Raw genomic sequence first — 22559 nt, 5'->3', positions numbered from 1 at the left:
TCTACATATCAAGAAGCGTTGGCAGGTCATCCATGTGTGATTTTTGGCTCTGATCCACCGCTTGTGCAACGTTCAACATGAAAATAAACTAAATATTAATTATTCAATATCCCTTTTATAATCTTTCTTTAGTCTGAAAGGAATTTCTCAAAGCCCTAAATGCTCTCTCTAAAATCTGGTAAAATATATCTCTTTTTATTACAATCTAACAAACTACATTTATTTAATGCGAAACAAAGTTTATTTCACGATAAAGACAAAAAAAAATTTTCTTTTTAAAAAGATTGTATGGAAAATGATAATATTGCTATTCTATATAATATTTAACTATTTTACTGTTCTTTAAATTGCTTTAACAATGACTAAGAAACTCTTATTAATTATTGTTTTGCTTAGCAAAAGCTTAAAATTGAATTTGTAAATTTTTTTTTAATTTTTGAATTAATGTATTTTAATTACTAATTTCAGTAAAAAGGCATTATAAGTTATTTAACAACCTGCTAACTTTGCAAATGATATGATAAAATGAATTTAAAACCGAAATTTCTTACTCGATTTTATTTGTTAGCAGCGATTTATTGTGCTTCTTAAAATGTAGCATTTAACTTAGCCGGTGCACCAAAAAGAACTGTTACTAAAACGCTTTGGCAATTATTTTGGTTAAAATAACGGTAAAATATTGTTAAATAATATGTGATTAGAATATGGAAAAATTGGTGAAATTTAGTATTTTATTACGATAGCTTAAAGCATGGCATGCACATTATTTATTCGGTTAAATTTGCTTTTCAATATTGTTTGCTTATTTTTTTACTAAACGTATGATTATAAGAACTGTAACTTTGCAAACCTAAAGTTCCAAGAAATCGTTTCCTTATAAATGGAAAAATTACCAAAAAAATTGGATAAATACCGTTTATTTCGCTTTTAATAATAAGAATTAGGTTATTTTTCACCAGAAATGTTATAACCATACTACACGGTAAGTTTACTAGTTTCATTAGTCATAATCTTGAGAATATATTAAATGTATACATTTTACAAAAATATATTATTATACACTAAGAGTCTTTCAGAATGAACAACAATCACTACTGCTGTTTAAATAGTTATATGGAAAAAATGTTGAAATGGATACTTATTTAAAAATTATTATGTTGAGTTCACGGTAAGTTTACTAGTTTCATTAGTCTTCATCTTGAGAATATATTAAATGTATACATTTTACAAAAATATATTATTATACCCTAAAAGTCTTTCAGAATGAACAACAATCACTACTGCTGTTTAAATAGTTATATGGAAAAAATGTTGAAATGGATACTTATTTAAAAATTATTATGTTGAGTTCATGACATTGATCCATTTTTTCTTAAAAAGAGACATTATCGTAATTTATATTTATAAGTTAAAATGTAACTAAATTGCTAAATGCAGAAATAAAACATGGGATAAGCATAATAATGGTATAACTTAATAACATGATATCTGCTCCATGAATCGTAATATATTCTGTATTTACTGCACCCTTATGAAGTCTTAAGTTGAACTATTCCATTCAAATGAGTCAAATAAATATTTAATCAAATTTAAGAAGTATGAAGCATCCTATTAAAGTTGTATATAATTTAAAACATATTATGGTTTTGTACATTCCAAAATATCTAGTAATACTACCGTATATTTCGCTATTAATACCATAATACCATATTATAATAATACCATATATTTTGTTAATAAAATTAACAAAGAAAGTTACATGAATATGATTTGGAATTTTTCTTTCGTTGAACATTTCTCATGCACGTGTTCTAACTTCTTTTATTGGCTGAATGTTTGACAGTAGGATTTTTTTTTTTTGCGTATTTAACAATTTACGAGGTGTAAGTATTCCTGAATTAAATATAAAAATCCTAAGTAAACTAGTTAGAAATTCTTCTTAAATACAAATTAAGAACCGTCTCTACACTTTGTTAGTCTGAATGAAATATTTTATTGATATTTTCCCCCGAAACTCTTAGCAAATAGAGTTTTACAAAGCGAATCATCAAAGTTATCCAAATTAACAGAATTAGTTTACTTTCTTGATTCAAATCAGTTGCAAGTTGGTGACTGGAATCACTGAATCAGTACTCAAGTCTATTAGCAAAATATCTTAGGAACCCAGAGTTTTATTTATGCCAGTGTTAGTAGTTAAGAACAACTTACATTTTATTCCTAAAAAAGGAACAACTCAACGGTTGTTTTCCATCAAATTTAAACTGCTATTTCATTTTTATATTTCTTTGACATGACATGACATGCCCTTACAAATAAGAAATTTTTAATGCCCTACTACCCGTTTAAATGCCCTACTTGCATAATCGCATGCATGTTTTGCCATAAATCTTATTTTTTATTTCTTCAATTTTGATTTGCGTAATGTTTCTATATTTTTTATTTTATTTTATTTGTATTTATTTATTATTTTTTTGGTGTTGGACCCTAAATAACGAAGATAATTCTGCTTTCTTTTCTATTTTATACAATAAAAATCATACCTATAAAATAGAATGTTGAAGACTGTTCTTCAACAATAAAAATAGAATTTAAAGATTAATTTCTTTTAATTAATGGGAAAAAATCCATTTGTATCATTGTGAGGTCCTGTGCATAAACCTTGCATTCTTCAACTAAGACCGCTCTGAATGAAACCATTTCTATAGAATCTTATTCAACATAATTTCTTTCAATAAAATAATTTATAATCTAACTTTTTTTAAAAAATAATACCCCGAGCAAAATTCATTTAATAACTTTTCGAATGAAGACTCATAAGATAATTTCAATTATTTTTTATAAAACTTTGAGAACAATGTTTTGTTTATTTTTCATATATTTATTGAAATCCTGAATAATGTACCGCATTCGATTACCCACTCATAATTAAATCAGAGAAAAAAAAACCAAGCTATGTGTATATTCGTTCAAAATTCTTCTGTTCCAAATTTAATTTCTTATCAAATTTTCCACCCAAAAGAACTTTTTCGGTAAATTTCGATTTATTTTTTACACGTGTGTGTGTATTGACATGATATGAAGCAATTTCACAGTTTGCTTCGACTCCATTTGCGAGAAATTCGGCCTCCGGTGTCTTATGACAACATCGGAGAAGGACTGCTTTGTCCTTGTTATTGTTTTCTTCGTTTTTTTGAAAGGAAGGGCTTTTCTTATCTTCGTGTTTTCTTCTTCCCTTCCCTTAGTGGAGTAGTTTTTTATAAAAGTCGCTTTATTTTTGTATATGTGCCATGTTTCGTTTTCTTAAAATGAAATTCGGGTATATACTCTTCTGCTTTTGACATCATTTTTCATTGAAAAACTTTTTTGGCCTCATTCCTGGCTGGATGTTAAAAATTGTTTAGAGAAAAAGAGATCGGGTGTTTAAGAAGCGTTCGTCATTTAGTTATGTTTGAGTTTTCTATAAACTGATCGAATTTACTTTTTTTGATACCTGAGATATTCTTTAATAGTATTATGTGATTTGATAAGGAGGAATATTTCTAAATTTGCTGTAGGCTTAAAGAATATGTTAAGAGTTGATTTTTTATTCTGATATGAAATAAAGTTTCAATAAAGTATTCATAACGAGTCTAATTACTTTGAAATGAAATCCATGTTTACAAAGAAAAATGTATTCAGGTTTTATAGTTTATTTTTATTTATTTTTTCTTTTTAGTTATTTTTATTTGTTTTTATTTTTCCTTATTTTGAGGTTTCCTTTATTTTTATTTTTAGTTGTTTTTATTTTTTAATTATTTTAATTATTTTTTTATTTCTATATATAATTTCATTCTTTTATTTCTTAGTTATTTTATTTTTTAAGTAATTTTATTTATTACTCATTCTTATTTTTTTTCACGTATTTTAAATTTTTTTATTTATATTTATTTATTTTTTATATTTCTCTGAATAATGTTTCCTTATTTAGTAGCGTTGTATAAATTCTATTAATTAAAAGTGAAAAAGATAGACTACTTCAAAAAAACAATTATTTAATTGCTTCTTTTTCTGTGAAACAATTATAGAATTTTATAATACACTAAGCGCAAATCTTATTTATGATGAGTAACTAATAATATTATGCAATTTAAAAAAATAAATATTTGTTAGAATTATCTTTTTGAAAATATTTCCGATTATGAACTTAGCGAAATACGTGCAAAATTATGATATTCTAATTAAATAATTTACGTCACTTTATCGGTGTATTTGTATTGGTGATAATTTTATTTTTCCTGGTTATACAAACAAAATGTTACAATAAAAGATCGAAATATGCTTAACTACGCTTACGATAAAAGAATTAACGTTTAACAATGCGTAAAAACACATTTGTATCAGGTATTTTGCATTCATACCAACCGAATTCTCAATGTTTACAATTTCAAATATAATGTCATTAAAAGAATCACTGAAATCACCAATTTTCAGGTGAATAAAATCAACACTTTTGTGTGTAATACTTCAGAAAGATTTCAAGTATCAATCACATTTTGCAAAAATAACACAAATATCATTTTTATCACCTGTTTTATTAAAACATACAAAGAAAACGACAGACAAATATGAACAAAAGTGTTAAACGTACCCGAGAACTGATTTATAAATCACATTTTATTGAATTGCAAATGACGTTGTTATAAACAAGACGCAAGTCGCACATTTATGACTATTTAGCTTTATTAAAAAAATTATGATAACACAATCATCTTCTATTAATATATATACTAGTATTAAACTCATCTGTGATTCATTTGCTCAATACATAACAGACGTTCCAAATCACTGCTTATTTTGTTCTTCTTCTCATCATAAACCTATTGAAACCTATCTGTAAAAGTAAAAGAGACTAGTGGGTTTTAGAAAATCACAATTTTTAAATACAGAAATCCTATTTTTATCACTATTTACTTTTATTAAAAAAATAATGAAAACGCTAACACATTATTTAAATCCAAATATTAATGATGAACGCAATTTTGATTCACTGTGGAGCACATACAAATTTTTCAAGCTTAGTGTTTATTTTGTTATTCTTTTCATCATAAGCCTATTGAAGCCTGTCTGTAAAATTAAGTGAGACTAATGGATTTGTAAAAATCACATTTCAAACAACAGAACACAAATCACTTTTTTTGTCACTTTTTCGCTTTATTAAAATAATAATGAAGACGCAAACACACTCAATAAATATGCCAGTGTTGAGAGCGTCTGAGATTTGAAGAGGAAGACATTTTTTTTTCCAACTCACTGTTTATTTTGTTATTTCTCTCTTCATAAACCTACCTGTTGAAGGCAAGCTGTAAGATTAAAAGAGACTAGTGAATATTCAAAAATCACTTTTTTTATAACAGATCGCAAATTACATTTCTTAACACTATTTACGTTTATTAAAAAAAATAAAGACACAAACACATACAACAAATCTAAATACTAGTGTTGAACGCATCTGAGATTCGCAGTGGAACACATAAAAAAATTTTCAACTCGCTGTTTATTTTGTTATTCTTCACATCATAAACCTGTTGAAGGCAAGCTGTAAAATTAAAAGAGACTAATGGATTTTCGAAAGTACTAAAAGCTGTTCCATGTAAACATTCGGCCTTTTTAGAAAAACAACTAATAAACAGTCGTTCAAAGACTAATCTTAGCAAATCTGAAGTGAAGACATGAAGAATGAGCTAAATCATTCACACTTCTTAAGAGAAAGCGGAAAGACGGCGAAACTCTTAACAGTATAGATTGAAAGAAATTTTGATAATCCCTCGTAAAATAAACACTTTTTAAAGATATCTCATATAGATTTATATTGAAATATCACGGTGTAACTTGAGTTTCAAATCGAGTTGATATTTTGCGTATATTAACACAAAGTTTGTCTTCTCACGACAAAAATAAATTTAAATGAAAGAAATATTAAGGAAAAGGCGGCGATTTGAATTGCAAATTTTTTAACAGGTATAAATTTGGTCGATAATAGGGAATTGATTTTGCAGCAATCTAAACTTTTTGGGGTAAATTATATTAATTTTTTTTTTATTTGAAATTGAAGGCAATATTAAAAAAAAATTCCGCACGAGGAAAACATTGTGGTAAAATTACTGTACTGTAGTGTAATGACATTTCTGCTATAAAAAAAACATAATTCTGGTTATTAAAACCAAAATATACGGTATATAAGTCATTCATTTGGTAATTTTTCCTTTGATGCTATAATTGTTTACCGAAAATTCTGGCTTTCGAATGTATAGTTCTTTTTACCACACAATTTGTAAAAAATATAACACTGAAAAGTAAATGTATCAGAAAAAATAGTTTTTTTTTTAATCTCAACTAAGGTATCCTTATGAAATTACCAAATTTGTCCCATTCTCCAAATTTTATCACTCATTATAAAACCATATTTGCCATAATACTATATTATAAAATTATATTTTGGAAACAAATATATAGTGAATGTAATTTTTTACTGTATATGTTAAATATCATTACCATATTTCATTTGTCAAAATATCATTACCAAAGTGCTTCGGTAAAATTTTCAGAAATTTTTGGTGTTCTCATTACGACAGAAATACGGCTAATTTTACCATATTCTGGTAGTTTTAACTATGCTTTTTTCTCAGTTTGTCATTTTATTGCAAAGATAATAATGTTTTAGTATAATGCGGAATGAAAATTGCATTTTAGCTGCAGATTTATTCAGATTCTGTTTTAATTGCTCAGTTTTCTTTACCTGATATTGATTTAATATTGATTTTCTTATAAAAGTAGAGATAAAAAAATTTCTTCCTTCTATATTATTACTATTTCTTGTCTGAGATGTTTAGAATTAAGATTTGTAAATACCTAAATATGTATATACATCAAAATAACATCAAATAACATGTATATATACATCAAAATAACATATTTACCGTAGATTTAATTTACCACAACAGTTATAATTTGATTAAACCACTAAAATACAAAAAATCATCAAAGTGATTTTGGATTCTTCACCAAGTTTCATTGTCTCTGAGCCATATGCAGCAATTTTCTATGACAATTTTGACAAAGGACTCCAATGTTTGCCAAGAATGACATAAAATATATAAGACTTGATATTACTCCAAAACCCGAGCGAAATAAATTGGTTGAACAAGTTGCCAATTGGCAACTATCATTGTTTTGCTATATTGTAAAGTAAAATGTTCAAATCGTGTTATTTTAAATAAAATATTTCATTTTAATAAAACTAAAAAAAAGGTTTTTCAGAGCATTTTGAATAATCTTTTTATTAATTTAAGTTATAAATACTTTGTTTTAATTTTTATTCATCCATTGAAAATTATCCCAAGACATCAAGTACATAATATTATTTTATGCAAAAATAGGTAATGTTTATATATATATATATATATATATATAAATATTTATANTAATATATATATATTGATGTCTCCGGATTTTAATAAGAAAATATGTTTGAAAAAACTATTAAATGTGCAGAAATAATATAATACAATTATAAACTTTATGAACAATAGGGTAAAAACGATCTACGGAATTATTTACTTTCGACTACTATTTACCTTTAACTTTTTTTTAATATGGGTTATATCGAAAATAAAGAGTATACAAAAAATCTCCATCACTTCGAATAATCAGTAACTTTTTCTCTTAACTGCAATATTCTGAATAACTTTTAACAGTTTAATGACATATACCACTTCCTCTCAAAAATATGGATGCTTTGGTATGAATTATCTTCGTATTTACTCGTCAAGTGTACTTAGGCCAATGTTTTCTTTTTCCCCATTTTTCCTCTACTCTTCGCTATAATTCTTCTTTGAAGAGGGCATCCCAGGAAGAAAAAAATAACTGTTGAGACTCTTTAGCAATTAAAATATGACAGTTGCCGTTCAATGGCACTTTTCTTTTCTTTATAAAGCTAATCTTTGTCTATTTTTAGTTAATAATTTACATAAAAACCTTCTCTAATTTTCTTCTAATTTGTTGATTGAATAATTTTTAGCTGAAAGGTTTAGTAGATGTCTGCGTAAGACTCTCTTTTAGATTTGGTCGTTAAATTGTCAGCAGAGGATTAAATTGTCATAATAAAAACATCTCTGACTTGCTAAAGAAAATATGCTATTTACAATGACATGCCATAGATTAAAATCATTTATTTAATGTTACGCATTCTATGATTTTCGGGACAGAGTCACATATTAGATATTTTTTTAAAATTTATTATAATAACAATTAGTTTTTGTTCTCATTATGTTTATGACAAATCTGATTTAATTAGAATATGACAAGAAATATACAGTATGAATAATCCTCTATAAATATCCATATGATAATTTCCGTAAAGGCCATTAAGTACTTAAGATTAAAAAATTGAATAACAAATAGTAAATATCTAATTATTATTTTAAGTAATATCCTTCGAAATTTGTGAAAATTACCCCAAACAAATAGCATTTTATTGAGTAACTTATAATAATAATGACTATTTATTTAAAGTTTATATATCGTAAAGCAAAATGTTATTAGGTATCAATGGTGAGAGTTTTGGATTTTCCAACTTTAGTAAAAGTGAGTGTCATACAAAGATGTAGGAAAGCTCATTCCTATTGAAAGGAATCATGACAGGGATCTGTAAACGAAAATACAAAAATAAAAAATAAGGTTTGACTTAAACAAGATATTTCAATCCGAAGAAAACACTTTTCAGCATGACTTTGCTCTTGGCTACAGTTCAAAAATAAATAAATAAATAAAAATAAAAAAAAGAATATTTTGTCAAAACAAAGCTGATGTTTTAGAATAGTTGAAAATCTCTCCGGATCTTATTCTTCTTGATAATCTACGGGTATATTTAAGCAAAAACATACAGGTTACAAAATGGTCTCACTTCTTTTTAACTAACTTATGTATGGTATAAAGATAAAAAATTTTATGAATGCAATATATATCTGATAGAATCGATGGCAAAACCGTGAACTGGTTCAAAACCTGAAGGGGGATATTACTTATTAATTGAGAAAAAAATATTAGTATTCCCAGTAAAATGTCGTTTTCCGAAATATGTATTAATTAACATGTTCACTAATGATTGTTAAAATGTGCTGAAAACAAATCTCTTTTTTGCAGTTCAATTTTAAAAAAATATTTTTTGTTCTTGATTTCAGAAAAAACATAGTCACCCATTTGTTAAATAACAGTCTTGATCTCGTTCGAGTTTAAAAACACGATAAATCTTAAAACTTGCACTGGGCAAATGGTCGACGAAATTAAATTAATGAGGGAAGCGTATTAATTCTTTCAACAAAAAAAGAACTCAAATTAATGAACGAAGTGATTTACTTCTCCGCAATTTAAGTTTTCCAACAATTAATCTGCGTCAGTTTCTCCTCGCAAAAATCAAACATTTCTTAATATTCAGTAAACATTTGACGCAGGTGTTTCCTCACATCCATCGCTTATGCATTTTATCTAATTAACGCCAGGAAACAACATTTTACTCTTTCTCTCTCTCTCTCTTTTAATCGGTTAATCGGTATTTACTGCTGGAAATATTGCGTGAATGAGAAAGAAAAATCGTGCATTGAAATCTCATTCAGACTCTAATTTATTTCAGCCAAAGTAAATGATGGCAGAATTTCAGGGAGCAAAAGCATATGCTTCTGAATAAACAAGTGACCTGCGATAATAAGGTTATTTTCTGCGCTTATCTACAACTGAGATTACACATTAAATAAAAGTTTTCCAATAGTGGTTCATTTTGTAGTAAAATTAAGTATTTTTGCTTATCTCATTTAAAGATATATGTTTATTTTATTTGCCTTTTAGTCATTAGTTGGCAAGTGATTGTTTACTGATGAGTTTTTATATATTACCTGAATAAGTAAGAATAACCTGCGTTATAATTTCGAAACATTGGATATTAAGGTTTTTTTGTGAAGTCTAGGAAAGTTGTTGAAAGAAGTGGAACTGCTATTTTCGTAATTGCGAAATAAACGTGATTCTTCGGTTTTTTAATTTTTTTTTTCACACTGGTAGAAAATAAACCCTTATTTACCGATTAGATATTATTTTGTCTTTTTAAGATAAAGTTTTTTTAATTATTAGATAAGAGATATAAAATTATTACAAATAAGTCAATAAAAGTCTTCATTTCCTACCTGATATTTTTAAAACCACCATAATTTGAAAGGTTTTCTTTGGTATTTTTTACATATAAGAGGCTATTAACCTCTATTAACGATCACCTTCACGATAACCCACATGAGCAGAATAATATTTTTCTTATACTTTGTAACAAGTGTTAAAAGAATATCTTTAAAATAAAATTTTTTATTGCATGAATTGAATCCATTCATACATTCCAATTCTGGCACTCTCATATCTAAATAGGAAAAAAAATTAAAATCATTTGCTCCGCCATACCCTAACTTTATTTTTGGAACTTTTAAGTTTAAAAGTTTAATATGTCATATTCTGTAATGTTAACATATATGCTTGTTATAATTATTTTCTTTTCTTTAAACTATTATGTTTAAAATTTATTCAATGGAGTATTATTCTTAGAGTATTATGCAAATGTAAGATTAAATTTTAGAATGATGAAAAACTTAACAAAACAAATTACAATAACAAAACAAGACATTTCAGAATCAATCATATGAAAACTAAAATAAAAATTACAAGATATGTTTGACTTGATCGTGTATTCAAAAATATTCTATGAGAGATAAAAACTCTAAAATAAAATGAAACATTAATATTTGAAGTAAATACAATGTATTTCTTTCCTCAGAACTATAATTTGTGCATTTCTTCAAATTATTCTCAATTGTACATTTTCACACATTTGTATTTATTTTTACATTAATTTAGTATTTTAATTTTGCTATAGAGACATATACTATGGTCATGAATAACATTTTTATTTTTGATCGTTTTAACCAATTTTTAACACTTGTCACTTCAAAAACTCAGCTCTAATGTGAACTAATCATTTACAACACTTAATTTTTTTCTGAAGAGCCGTTTGCTAAATTTTTGAAAGCGAATTATTAATTAAAGCGTAGTCTTAACTTTTCACCTTTTCGCCAACTTCCACTTCCGTAATCATAGACTAGCTCACCTTTGCCAGCTTTGCAAAGTCGCCGATAAAGGTTCCCTCTTTACCCTTGCAAATGAGCTCAACAGTGCTCCAGATCTGCTTTTATGTTAATGTGGTAGCGAAATCATTGTCTTTGTCCAGGTTTCAGCATACGCCTCAACTAACTTGAGGTTAAATTGCATAAGCTGCACTTAAAATTTAATGCTTCGCTTAATTATCGTTGCACTTAAACAGTTTATTTGAAATCTGTCGATATCTATTGCCAATTTTGATTTATAAAACTATTTCCTGTATAGTTAAAAATATAGTCATTTTAGTATTTCCAATGGCATGTATAATTTGTGCATTTAGTTTCAATTCTTGAGACAAAAATTTAAAAAGTAGCTGTTGAAATATTTTCAAATGATTATGTCAATAAATATGATTTGCTGAGCAGACAGCAGCCAAGGAACAGAGCTTTTGTTTCCAGTCATGGATTGTTCATTCATATTCATCTATATATATATATATATATATATATCCCAAACTGCAAACTGTATTGATCTAAGTGCTAACGTAAATTGCTTTTATTGGTAATCATTCTGGGCATATATTTTTTTTCCATAGAGCCCCAATGTTGTCGGGATAGTTATTGGATGTTTTCATTAGTTTTCTATTTAAACGTAAGTGTTAATTAATTCACTTTAAAAGACCAGAGCAATGGTGATTTTGTCTACAATTTATGGGTTCTGTCTACAATTTATGGTGAAGTTGATCTTTTCCGAATGAACCAAACATTCATGACCGCATAGAACCACTATGTCTCAACGTAGAATGTACTGAGCTGTCATTGTGAAGAACCAGGGTTCTAACCTGGGATTTTCTTTTCATCTAACACAAGTGTAGAATTCATTTTAAAAGACATGAAAAATGGTGAAATTGTTCCGCTACCTAATTCATAGGTTATCTTGTTGTTTGGTGCGATTGATCCTTACCACACGAACCGTTCATGATTGCATATAACCGCTTTGGCTCCCTGTAAAAGATGCAAAGCTGTCATTGTGAAGAACTAGGGCTCTAATCCGGGAAGCGGTTTGAAACCAGTGTTTTCCAGAGGTCTAAAAGTAACAAGGATTAAAATTTTATTTAAATCAAAATAAAAATAAAAGTACAAGCTGCATTTTCAGTTTTGTTTTAAAAGATGATTGTATTCCTTCGATAATGCTTTCTAAAAATTATATTTATATCATTTTTATGATGATTTTAATATTATGAATAGAAACACTTTCCCGAGTAATATAAAAATTATTTGATGAAGTTTTTCTCCGAAGTGGAGTTAAATTAAGGCAGATATGAGGATAATTACGAAGTATGATTAATTGGAAAATAATTGAGAATTTTAATTAACCTGAATTGAAATATTAATTAACAACAATGAAAGTTCATGTGTAAAATAATGGCTACTGTTCTTTTCGAAAACAAGATCTCCCACTGCGGGCCTACTCTCCTTAAAACAGGCGTGATGCACTCAAATATGCTTTTCTGAAGTTCTAAGGCTAATTGGTTTGGACCAGTGCGCAATTAACAACCCTTACACTTAATTACCTATTTCGATAAAATCGTAACGCAAATGTGCGGAATATCCTCAGATATGAAAATGTTCAGTAAATAATTGTTTTTAAGACAATGTGTAGAATATTTTGTCAGCTATCTTGATATTTTTCATAATCGCAGTACAATCACCTCTCCATACACATACAAATATGCTAACATTTCCTTAAACTACTATAAATGCAGTTATCGTATTTTGCAGACGTAAAAAATGGATGAGAAAATAATTCAAACTAAAATCGAGTTTCATTTAAATTGTAATACCTCAAAAATTTCAAAATATAAAATTAAAATTCTGACTGATTTTGAAAATCTAAGAAATTGAATATGAACGAATATACCTAAAATCTGGGAAATTTTATTTAAAAACCTGTTTTAAGGGTGTACGACAACCTTTTAGTTGAAAGTAAAGTTAAAACGCAATACTTCTATTCAATACATTATTTATTACTTAAATTGATTTCATTTCACATTAACTATTCTTTAATTGAGTTCTAATACCTGACCTCAATGAATAAAAACTAAAGGGAATAATCAAAACTGAAATCTACAAAACCTGTTTTAAAATTCACGTTTTTAAATGTGCATAGCCACCTAATTTTATTTTAATTCTAAATAAAAATTAAAACGCTTCTTTTTGTGCATAATTTAACATTTAAATCTAGTTCTATTTGACATTGAATAAGCAATTTTTCTCTTAACTTACTCTAAATCCTGGTCGCTATATAGATTATAAAATGTTTATTCAATTTCCTTTCATTCACTTAAGCGTGATCTATTTTTATACTCATCACAGCGAATCATCTCTTTGTATCAGTTTAGGTGGGACACTACAACAGAGGCGGAAAAAAAACTAAATTAGTTGGCGAGATGAGTTGGCTTGGCCGTGAACATCATGACACAAATGACGGATTGTCCGCTAGTGGTAATCAGCTTCAAGTTAAGGTCACTTTTTTGTTCATATTTTCTCTTTGTATTATCATAGTTACGTTCTTTTTACAGAAACTGATGGTGAAAATAAAATACTGTATATGTCGTTCTACTGACCTTGCGTTTTAGCGTGATGCTGTTGTTTTATTCATTTTTTTCCCAGTCCAAAAAAAATTTTTTCGCGTCGTCAACTACTTGTAAATTCTCATCCTAAAGTGAGCTAATGTTACATAATTTGTGACAGATTTGCTTTCCTCTGTGAGATTATTTTCGTGTTTTGTTTATTGGTAACATATGTGATTTATTAGACTGCATATAGCAAACAAATCGTTTGCAAAAAAGATTGTTTTGGTGAAGTTGGATTATTCACACGGGAGTAAAACACGTGGAACGCCTTTCGATAAGATCATATCTTATTAGATTTGCTATTTTTTTCTCTTTAGATATCAAACAATAGCTTTCAACAATATTTTTTATTAATTCTATGCAGTTGAATAAACAAAGATAGTAGGGCTATAACCACGCGGAATGTTGTTTTTTAGTACTTATTTTCACCCAGGGCAACAATTTTTTTCTTTTTTCTTTTAGTGGAACTTCAATTTTCATGCAAAATTAAAACGTACTTTTTCTATCCATTTGGAAATCCTTACTTTTTATAAGGGGATTAATTTCTAATTGGATTAATGTACAGAATAAAATTTCTCTTTAAATTGTTTACCGTAATTTAAGCACTTATGACAACAAGCTAAATGTAAATAAAAAAATTTTAAGATGCTTCACGGGGAATAATTTTTTTTTTTTATTATTATTTAAACGACTTAAAACGGACGGGGAATAATTGAAAATTATTATAGTTCAAGAACAAGCTTCTCGGAGAAGTCAGAAACTTAAAACTTTACACTCTGTTGTAAACATAATTTTATAGCAAGAGAAAATCAATCGTGATGATCTGCCTTTTTTACCACAAAGTAGTAAGGATTTCAAAGAAAAAGGTTTAAAATTTTATTTATACATTTTAATTTGCTGAACCATAACACCGCTCAAAACACCATAACGCCGTTAAAGAAATATCGTTCAAATTAATGCGTTATTAGGGTTTCTGTAACTTGTAACTATATTATTGTTCAAAGAAACGTTATTATTCAACGTTTAAGAAATATTTCTAAGTGTGAATAATATTTTAAAATGAATTGAAAAATTATTTTTCTTGACAAGTTTTCTTAAAAGCATGGAATAAACTGTATATCCGGTGCCAAACCAATCTTAACGTGATATATTGTAAATACGGTATTCTAAAATAATTAAAATTTTTTATATTAAAGGAAAATTTAAGATACGAAAAAAAAACAAGAATTATACCAAATTTGTGGGGAATTATAATTAAGTTTTCATATTTTTACTTTGTCCAAGTAAGAAATTTAAATATACATATCGCTTGATAAAGAGTATTATTTAAGATTCCTGATTTAAAAAATAAACCTGCTTACAAAACCGTTTTTTAAGAAGTATATTTCTTCTTAATCCAGTTTTGCATTAAAAATTCAGCGTTGTATATTGTGTGAATATGCTTCTTTGCATACCTGGATAAAATAAATCTCTTGGAAACTTGTCAATAACAATAAGGAACATATTTTTTTTGTTTTCTATTGCATGAATTTTTTTAACTAATAAAAAAAAAACTTTCGTATCACTCATTTCAAATTTGGTTTAAATTAGTTTCAAATCGGTTTCTATTTCCAAGCTACAGTATTTTTTAAAAAAAGACGTTTTTAGTCTATTTTTTGTCGAAATTTAAAATTTTAAAAAAATTCATATATAACAGGGGTCAACAAACTTCTAAAGAGCTAGGCACATCATCAGAATTAAAATGCCATAGTAACCCATGACTAAGAGTAAATGACTTCATATGCCGCTAGCTTTGCTTCCCTCTTATATACCTACTGTTTCTTTGTGTGCTTCTAAACAGTTCATAATTGAGAAGCACCCCTGACCGCGTACGACGTTTACCACAATGGGTTTCAATACAATTTTAATTCTGATGATGTGCTATTACTCTACTAAAAATTTATAGCAGCATTTATGTGACCCTTTGTTAATATCTGTTTTTAAACTTGACATTTGGACTTTTTTGACCCGTTTTTAAACTTGTTCATTACAATAAAAATTAGACTAAAAATTATTATTTAAAATACAATCTGTAGCTGCAGAAGTAAACTAGTTTCAGATTTGAAATTCCCATACTCGAATCAAGCAAGATTAAGCATTTGTACAAATGCAACAAAAATGTGTTCTTCAGTGTTCTATCTATATAAAAAATAATGTTTAGTCTGTTTTTTTATTCAATTTTCTATAAATATATAATATTATAAAATAAAAAATTATAACACAGTTTTGTTATTACAACTGATTATCGTATTATCACGGTTACATTATTACTATATATTGATAATTCTAAGAATTTCTAGTAGCCAAAATTGTGTTCTCTGCTTTATAACTTATGGTATTTTAATTATGATACCTGTAAACTATGCTAATAATAATAATAATAGGTGTGTTTATTTTTAATTACCTTGCCCTTAGAATACCATTTTGAATAGTTGATTCTATTAGAAAAATTAAATATTTAAATATTTTGTAAAAACCACAATTTTTTTTGTTATTTAAAAACGTATTTTCTAAAAACCTTTAAAACTGAAACTGTTTTGTACATTCTCTAAGTAGCATATTTTGGCAGAAATGGAAGTTTAAATTATAATTATCAAGTCCGTCATTTGCTAATTAAAGTGTTCAGAACTAAAGAGAAGGAAATACTTAATTACAAAAATTAAATAATTTTTTATGGATTGGTAGTTGTTAATCATATATATAATGATGTATAAAATATATGTCGATTAAAATTAAATAAGTCCTAGCACTATATTTTTAATTATTAATTTTAATGTCATCAATAATTTTAATCTAGATTAAAACTTTCAAAACTATAACATTGTGAAACTGATGCATTTTAGCTCTCATCACATCAAATACACGAATAAATCTTTAGAAATTGAAAAAAGCACTAATACACCTGGAGAGTTGAATAATCAATTTTCATTAATAAAACTAAAACAAGTTTTCTTTGTTTTTGACGAAACTGTTTCCTGGTATAAACTCTGAGAGAACATTTCGTTAAAGGGGCGAAATAACCATCGTCGATTTCTTGAGGAAGCGAAATTCGTCAACAGTAAAAAAAAATATTTTGTCATTTATTTTTTCCCACAAAAAATCGTAGTGCTTAATGTATCTAACTTTAAAAACAATCACTTAATTGTGGGCACCATATATCTTGATCAATGTTTCTATAGCAATAGATGAGGGACAAATAGAACAGACAGATAAATTGCATCTATGCCCGAAGCGGGACTAGACTCTAGCATCTTTATGGTACGAGGCAAACTCCTTGACAGCCATATAGCACGGTCGGCTTATTTTGTAATCTTATTTTCGAACGTCTAGTATTCATTCTAGTTCCACCATTCAAGTTAACAATTACCCACAATACACTGCAAAGAGGTTCCGAATATAGGAAACATTTTCGTCATACATTTGAGAGTTCGTGTTTTGTCACAATTCACGTGATTTCGTGATGAAATTATTCTAAAAAGTAACGAAATACAGCTCAAGGATTGTTGAATCGCATAACATGAGTGTTTTATTTCTGAAAATGTAATAACACAAAGAAGATAATTATTGTGCCGTAGTTTTAATTTTTTATTTTGGAGGGGGCTTAAACGAAAAATAAAAAGGCAATGTAAATAGCAAACAATTTTGCATTACTACCTAATGCGTTGCTCAATTTTTTTCAGATGCATACTGAGAAATAAAAATGTGGTTAAAACTAACAAAATATGTATAATTTACCGAGTTTCTTGCTTTTAGGGAAACACTAAAAAAATCGGTAATTTATACCGACTCGCTTTGGTAAAATTATCACATTTGGTAAAATTCGCAATAAAATATAGTTTTATAATATATAATAAAATTTGGCAAATGTAAAAAAAATTAATTAATTTCCTCATGATACCTAAGAGTATAGTATAAAAACCATTCATTCGCTTAAATTTACTTTTTAGTTTCGCGTTTTTCAATGACTGTGTCCTAAAGAGAAAAATAAGTTTGAAAACCAGAAATTCTGATAAACCGTCATTATGTGAACGGTTTTTATTACTAGAATAATGTTTGTCTTTTTTACCAAGAAAAAAAAGCAAGATTATGCTTCATTTTTTACCAGAAATGTCATTACCATTCGATACAGTAATTTTACAGAAATATTCCCTAGTGTGTCATAAAATATACCCCATTTACCTTTGCACCTTAAACAATTTTGAAGTCATTTGCATCAAAATTTCTTCTGTTATAAAATAGAAAAAACCTAAGCAGCATTATGAAATCTACTTGATAATTTTGACTTTTGACTTCACTTCAGGTCGAAAAATAAGTTTCTTTTTTAAACATTGTAGAAAAGCTATCGTGAATATCTATCTTTGATAAGTTATCTTGACATATTAGAGATGATTTGCATTGACGAAAACCAATTAAATGAACTATGAAGAGTCATAAAAGTTTTGACATGCTGTAATTATGCAATTAATATGTCATATAAATAACGAGGGAATGTTGGAATTTCCTTGTTACCACAGGTGGATTTATCCGGATGCTTAAAAAGCATAGGATATATTGTATATTAAAAAAATATTTTGAAACCGGTTTTATAATTTTTTTTTATCTTTCGACAACTGAATTCATTGAAATTTTTTGCCATCATTATAGTTTGTAAACAATGAAATTAATTTTATTAACTATTGTTTCAACCGAAATGTAACTGCTTCTACTGTATAATTTTCATATCTCCAATCTTTGAATGAAAAGATATTTAATTTGTGTGTGATTGGATTAAGTATATTTTCTGGTTATTAGTAACTGATTGTACTTTTTACTTATTACATAAAAACATTTATTTTTTTTAAATGTAAATTTAAACTTTAATAAAAATACTATTTTTTTTTAAATGCATGTAGTTAGGATCGTATGATACAACATTAATGTGCTCAAAAAATTATGTTGATATGTAGTTTTTCAGGTTAAAAATTTGTTAAAGTAATTCCAGAATAATTTGGCATTTAATTCCTACTTTTTTCAATTTTGTTTAACTAATCAATATAATTCAAGAGTAGATATCAATGAACAATAGTTTCAATGCAATGCTATAGTAAAGTGAGTCACATTTTTTTCAACTGAATAAAAAATTTTACTTGGTAAATATCATAAAATACTTACCTTAACTATAACTTTTCAAACACAATTTTCACTCAGCAACAATTTAACTAAATTGTAAAAATTTTAGTAAACCTAATTTAAAAAAATTTTGGGAAATTTGTTTTCAATGACTACTTTTGAAGAAATAATACCTTTCGATTTTACATTTATGTAAAGCTTCATTTTCATAAACTGTACTATGTATTCTCAGAAGGAATTGTGCCATATTTGTTTGGTATTATAACAATATTGTTTTGCATTATTGTTAAGATATTGTTAAGACACTGTTAAAAGGAGTTTTATCAAAATATGAGTTAAATTGTGTCAAAAGAGCTCCAAAAACAGGTATTGTTGAGTTTTAAAGACCCATATACTCATTATCGAGTCAAGAAAAATTTTTAAATGTGCTGTTTCAATGTGTATGTTATTTCTGTTTTAAACATGTCTCTATTGCTCAATAATGAGTACATGGAGTTTTTAAATCGTTCCGAGAAAACATGTTTTGAAGCAATTTTGATACAATTTTGCTTAACTTCGGGAAATCATTTTTGCAGTGAATGCTATTCTAATATCAACGTTAATTATACTTCAGCAATTATGATAAAAATACTGTACTGTCGACAAAGATATTAGTGCTTAATGTAAAATATTAATAATAATTATACAATTTTAACAATGACTATAACGTTGTATTGAAAATTTTCTTATATCAAGATAAAAATAAAAATTTCATTTTTAAATTATTGTATTACTATATAATTTATAGAAATATGATTTAGCAATATTTAGCAGCATTATTTGAAACTTTCGAATCGTAAAATTTCTATAGTATCGTTAAATCCAATGGTAAATCGTAATATCGCTCAAATTTGCTGCAACCGTACTACATTGCCAAATTGCATCATATTATCTTGCAATTTATTTTTTATACAGGAATGCACAATTCTGCACAGCTTGAACAGAGAAACGATTTAATAAAATTACTTATAACATTGGTGATTGTACTGATATTAAATATCGATGTTAAACTGAATTTAATAAAGCGTAAAATTTAGTAAAGCAAATAAAATTTAATAAAATTCGCCCTCTGTAATAAAACAGCCAATAGAAAGAGAAAACAATTGTTCTTTTAAATGCTGTATTGGTTATTGGTTAAGAGAAGTTGTATTTTATCCCGGGATTTAAGTAAATGATTGTTTACGACTTGGCAGTTTCTTGAAATTCAGTAAAATTAAAAGCTTATTAATATTTTGTATATTGTCTTTTAAGAATCAATTTACAAAAGATAATACATAATATAATTGTTTTTCTCCTAAATTATTTTTATAAATCATATTGTTATGATGATTTTAGTTTCATAGGTATGATTATAAATTTTTTGTGTGAGCAAATATTTTATGCGATTGTATTGATTACACAATAAACAAATGCAGGATCAAATTACGCTATAAAGTTCCGGTACTCAGAATACCGGAACTTTTTAGCGAAAAATCTATTTCCACCGAAAAACATGTTACGGTTGAAAAAATCTGATATACCGTAATTTGTGCAGTAATGATCACCGTAAAATCACTGAATCACTCGAATTAAATATATATTACTGTAAAAATTATGGTATAATATTTTATAATAAAAATGGATTAATAGAATAATTTCTATGTTAGTGACTAAGTATTTTAAGTAAATAAGTTCATAGTTTAAATCCTTAAAAAAGTCATTTTTTGAACTATTCAAAGTAACCCTAATCCATCAAGTAACTTTGCAGGGAAAAAAATTTCTTTTTTTAGTTACCTTTTATAATCCTTAGGTGCGTAACTTAACGAGAGTGACGTCACAAATAATCCTACTGTCTTAATAGGTTCATTGTGCTTTTCAAAGCCATTCGGCGGATCCAATTACGCCTTGACACGTGATTCTTCTGAATCAGATAGAAAGAAAGAGAAAATTACACCACAAACTAAAAAGAAATAATTTGAAAAGCGGAAAAACTTCAGGAAAAATAGAAAAAAAGACAGCTTGTGCAGTATGCAATTACGACCTGTTTTCCATGGTGATTTTCGACTTTTAACTTCGTAATATGATTTTTCTTTTTGCATGACTTCTAAAGAAAATAAATAAGTGAAATCGTGAAGAATATATGTTTGCTACATTAATTCTTTGTGTAAGTTGTCTCGGAATTCTGTTAATTTAGTTATGTTTTGACATGCAATTTTCTTTGCTTTTCCTGTTTTGAATCTTTACTTATTTCTAAAATGTTTAAAATATTATGGAGGAGATAAAAAATTACGTAAATATTACTAATTCGTTTCAAATACACTGTCTGAAATTTGTCTCTTCTTGAAAAATAAAATTTTAATCCACTTAATTGCTGCAGATTTTTTTTATTCACATTCGCATCGGATTTCGACAAGTGAATTAATATTTTTTAAATAATTTATATAGTTAGAATAATATTTTAATAATTAAAAACAATTGTTAGTAAATTTGAAATAAAGTGAAATGAAATGTTGCATCCGTAAATTAAGTTTATATACAAAAGTTGTTGAGAAAAATAATGTGAAAATTGAGACAGAAAGTAATATAAAGGAATGTATATGTATGCAAATAAATATAACTTAATTTTTAGTTACGATTTAAAAAGAAATTTATGAAAATAAGCAGTCTAAGTCTAGAAATTCTTGTAACTATTGTCTGGTTATTGAAATGGTTACTATAGATGTTTATTATGTTTATTGCTTTACGTTGAATAAAATAAGTTTATGAATTTTGTAAAACGTTATCAATATTTCCTTTTTACTAAAATAAACTACGCAGTACAACCTTCTCTTTCAAAACTAGCTTTTTCAATTTACAGAAACTTAAGAAAAAAGAAAATATCTCTCATTCAGACACGCCTCTTTACGCTTTGATGTAATATTTTGTAGAGATCGTGAGATTAATTGATGTTTTCGCAAATATGAATTGATGTTTCACATTGATTAAGTTAGGGATCATTGTTTTTATAGTATCATTTGATTTTTCGTTCAGAGAGAGAGAGGGCTAATAACTGATCTTAAAAATAAATTGATTTATCATAAAAATCGAAACTAGCTACTTATGTTTTTATAATAGTTATGTTAAATGTTTTCGTGAATGTTGTATAAATGTTTTTTGGTGTCTATGGTGTTAGGATCCATGACTTCCAGAAGATAATTTTTAAATTAATAGATAATTTCATAATTTTTCAAAGCATTAAATTCTACGTAAGTCTTAAAAAAATATTAAAATCTTATAGAAGAAAATTTTTTAATTATAACAAACGCTACTTGAAGAAAAAAATTTTTTTTAAATTGTTATAGCTCTTTCAAAAAAAATTTTTTATGCATAGATTTTTTGCATTCAATAATATTTGTTTTTGAAATAATTATTTTAAAAGGTAAGGATTTTCATTTTCTTGCTTTGTTTCTTGATTTATGCAAAGAAACTTGGAAAAAATTTTTTCAAAAGGAAAAAAATGCATCTGATTTTTTTTAATGTTCATTAAATATTCATTCTGAAAAATATTCTGCGCTCCCATATATGCTTTTTATCTAAAGTTAATTTTGTGAAA

General features: G+C 26.7%; 1 protein-coding gene across 7 annotated transcripts in view; it reads left to right on the top strand.

Moving 5' to 3' along the window:
• The window catches only part of LOC107450046 (octopamine receptor beta-2R), a 163291-nt gene that overhangs the window by 48151 nt on the left and 92581 nt on the right, over positions 1-22559 (top strand). For 2 of the 7 annotated variants that reach the window (XM_071177563.1, XM_071177559.1), the window contains exon 2: positions 13563-13690. The exons of 3 other annotated variants lie outside the window; for them this stretch is intronic. The gene's annotated coding sequence lies outside the window, so the exon portion shown is untranslated. Of the gene's footprint in view, positions 1-13562; positions 13691-20828; positions 21336-22559 lie in introns of those variants that run through there. 2 more of the 7 variants (XM_071177564.1, XM_043042876.2) reach the window with 2 other exon arrangements.

The sequence above is a fragment of the Parasteatoda tepidariorum genome, chromosome 2 (genome assembly GCF_043381705.1).
Source record: "Parasteatoda tepidariorum isolate YZ-2023 chromosome 2, CAS_Ptep_4.0, whole genome shotgun sequence".
In the NCBI taxonomy this organism is placed as follows: Eukaryota; Metazoa; Arthropoda; class Arachnida; order Araneae; family Theridiidae; genus Parasteatoda; species Parasteatoda tepidariorum.
The sequence above is the reverse complement of the archived record's forward strand: the minus strand, read 5'-3'. Positions and strand labels throughout refer to the sequence as shown.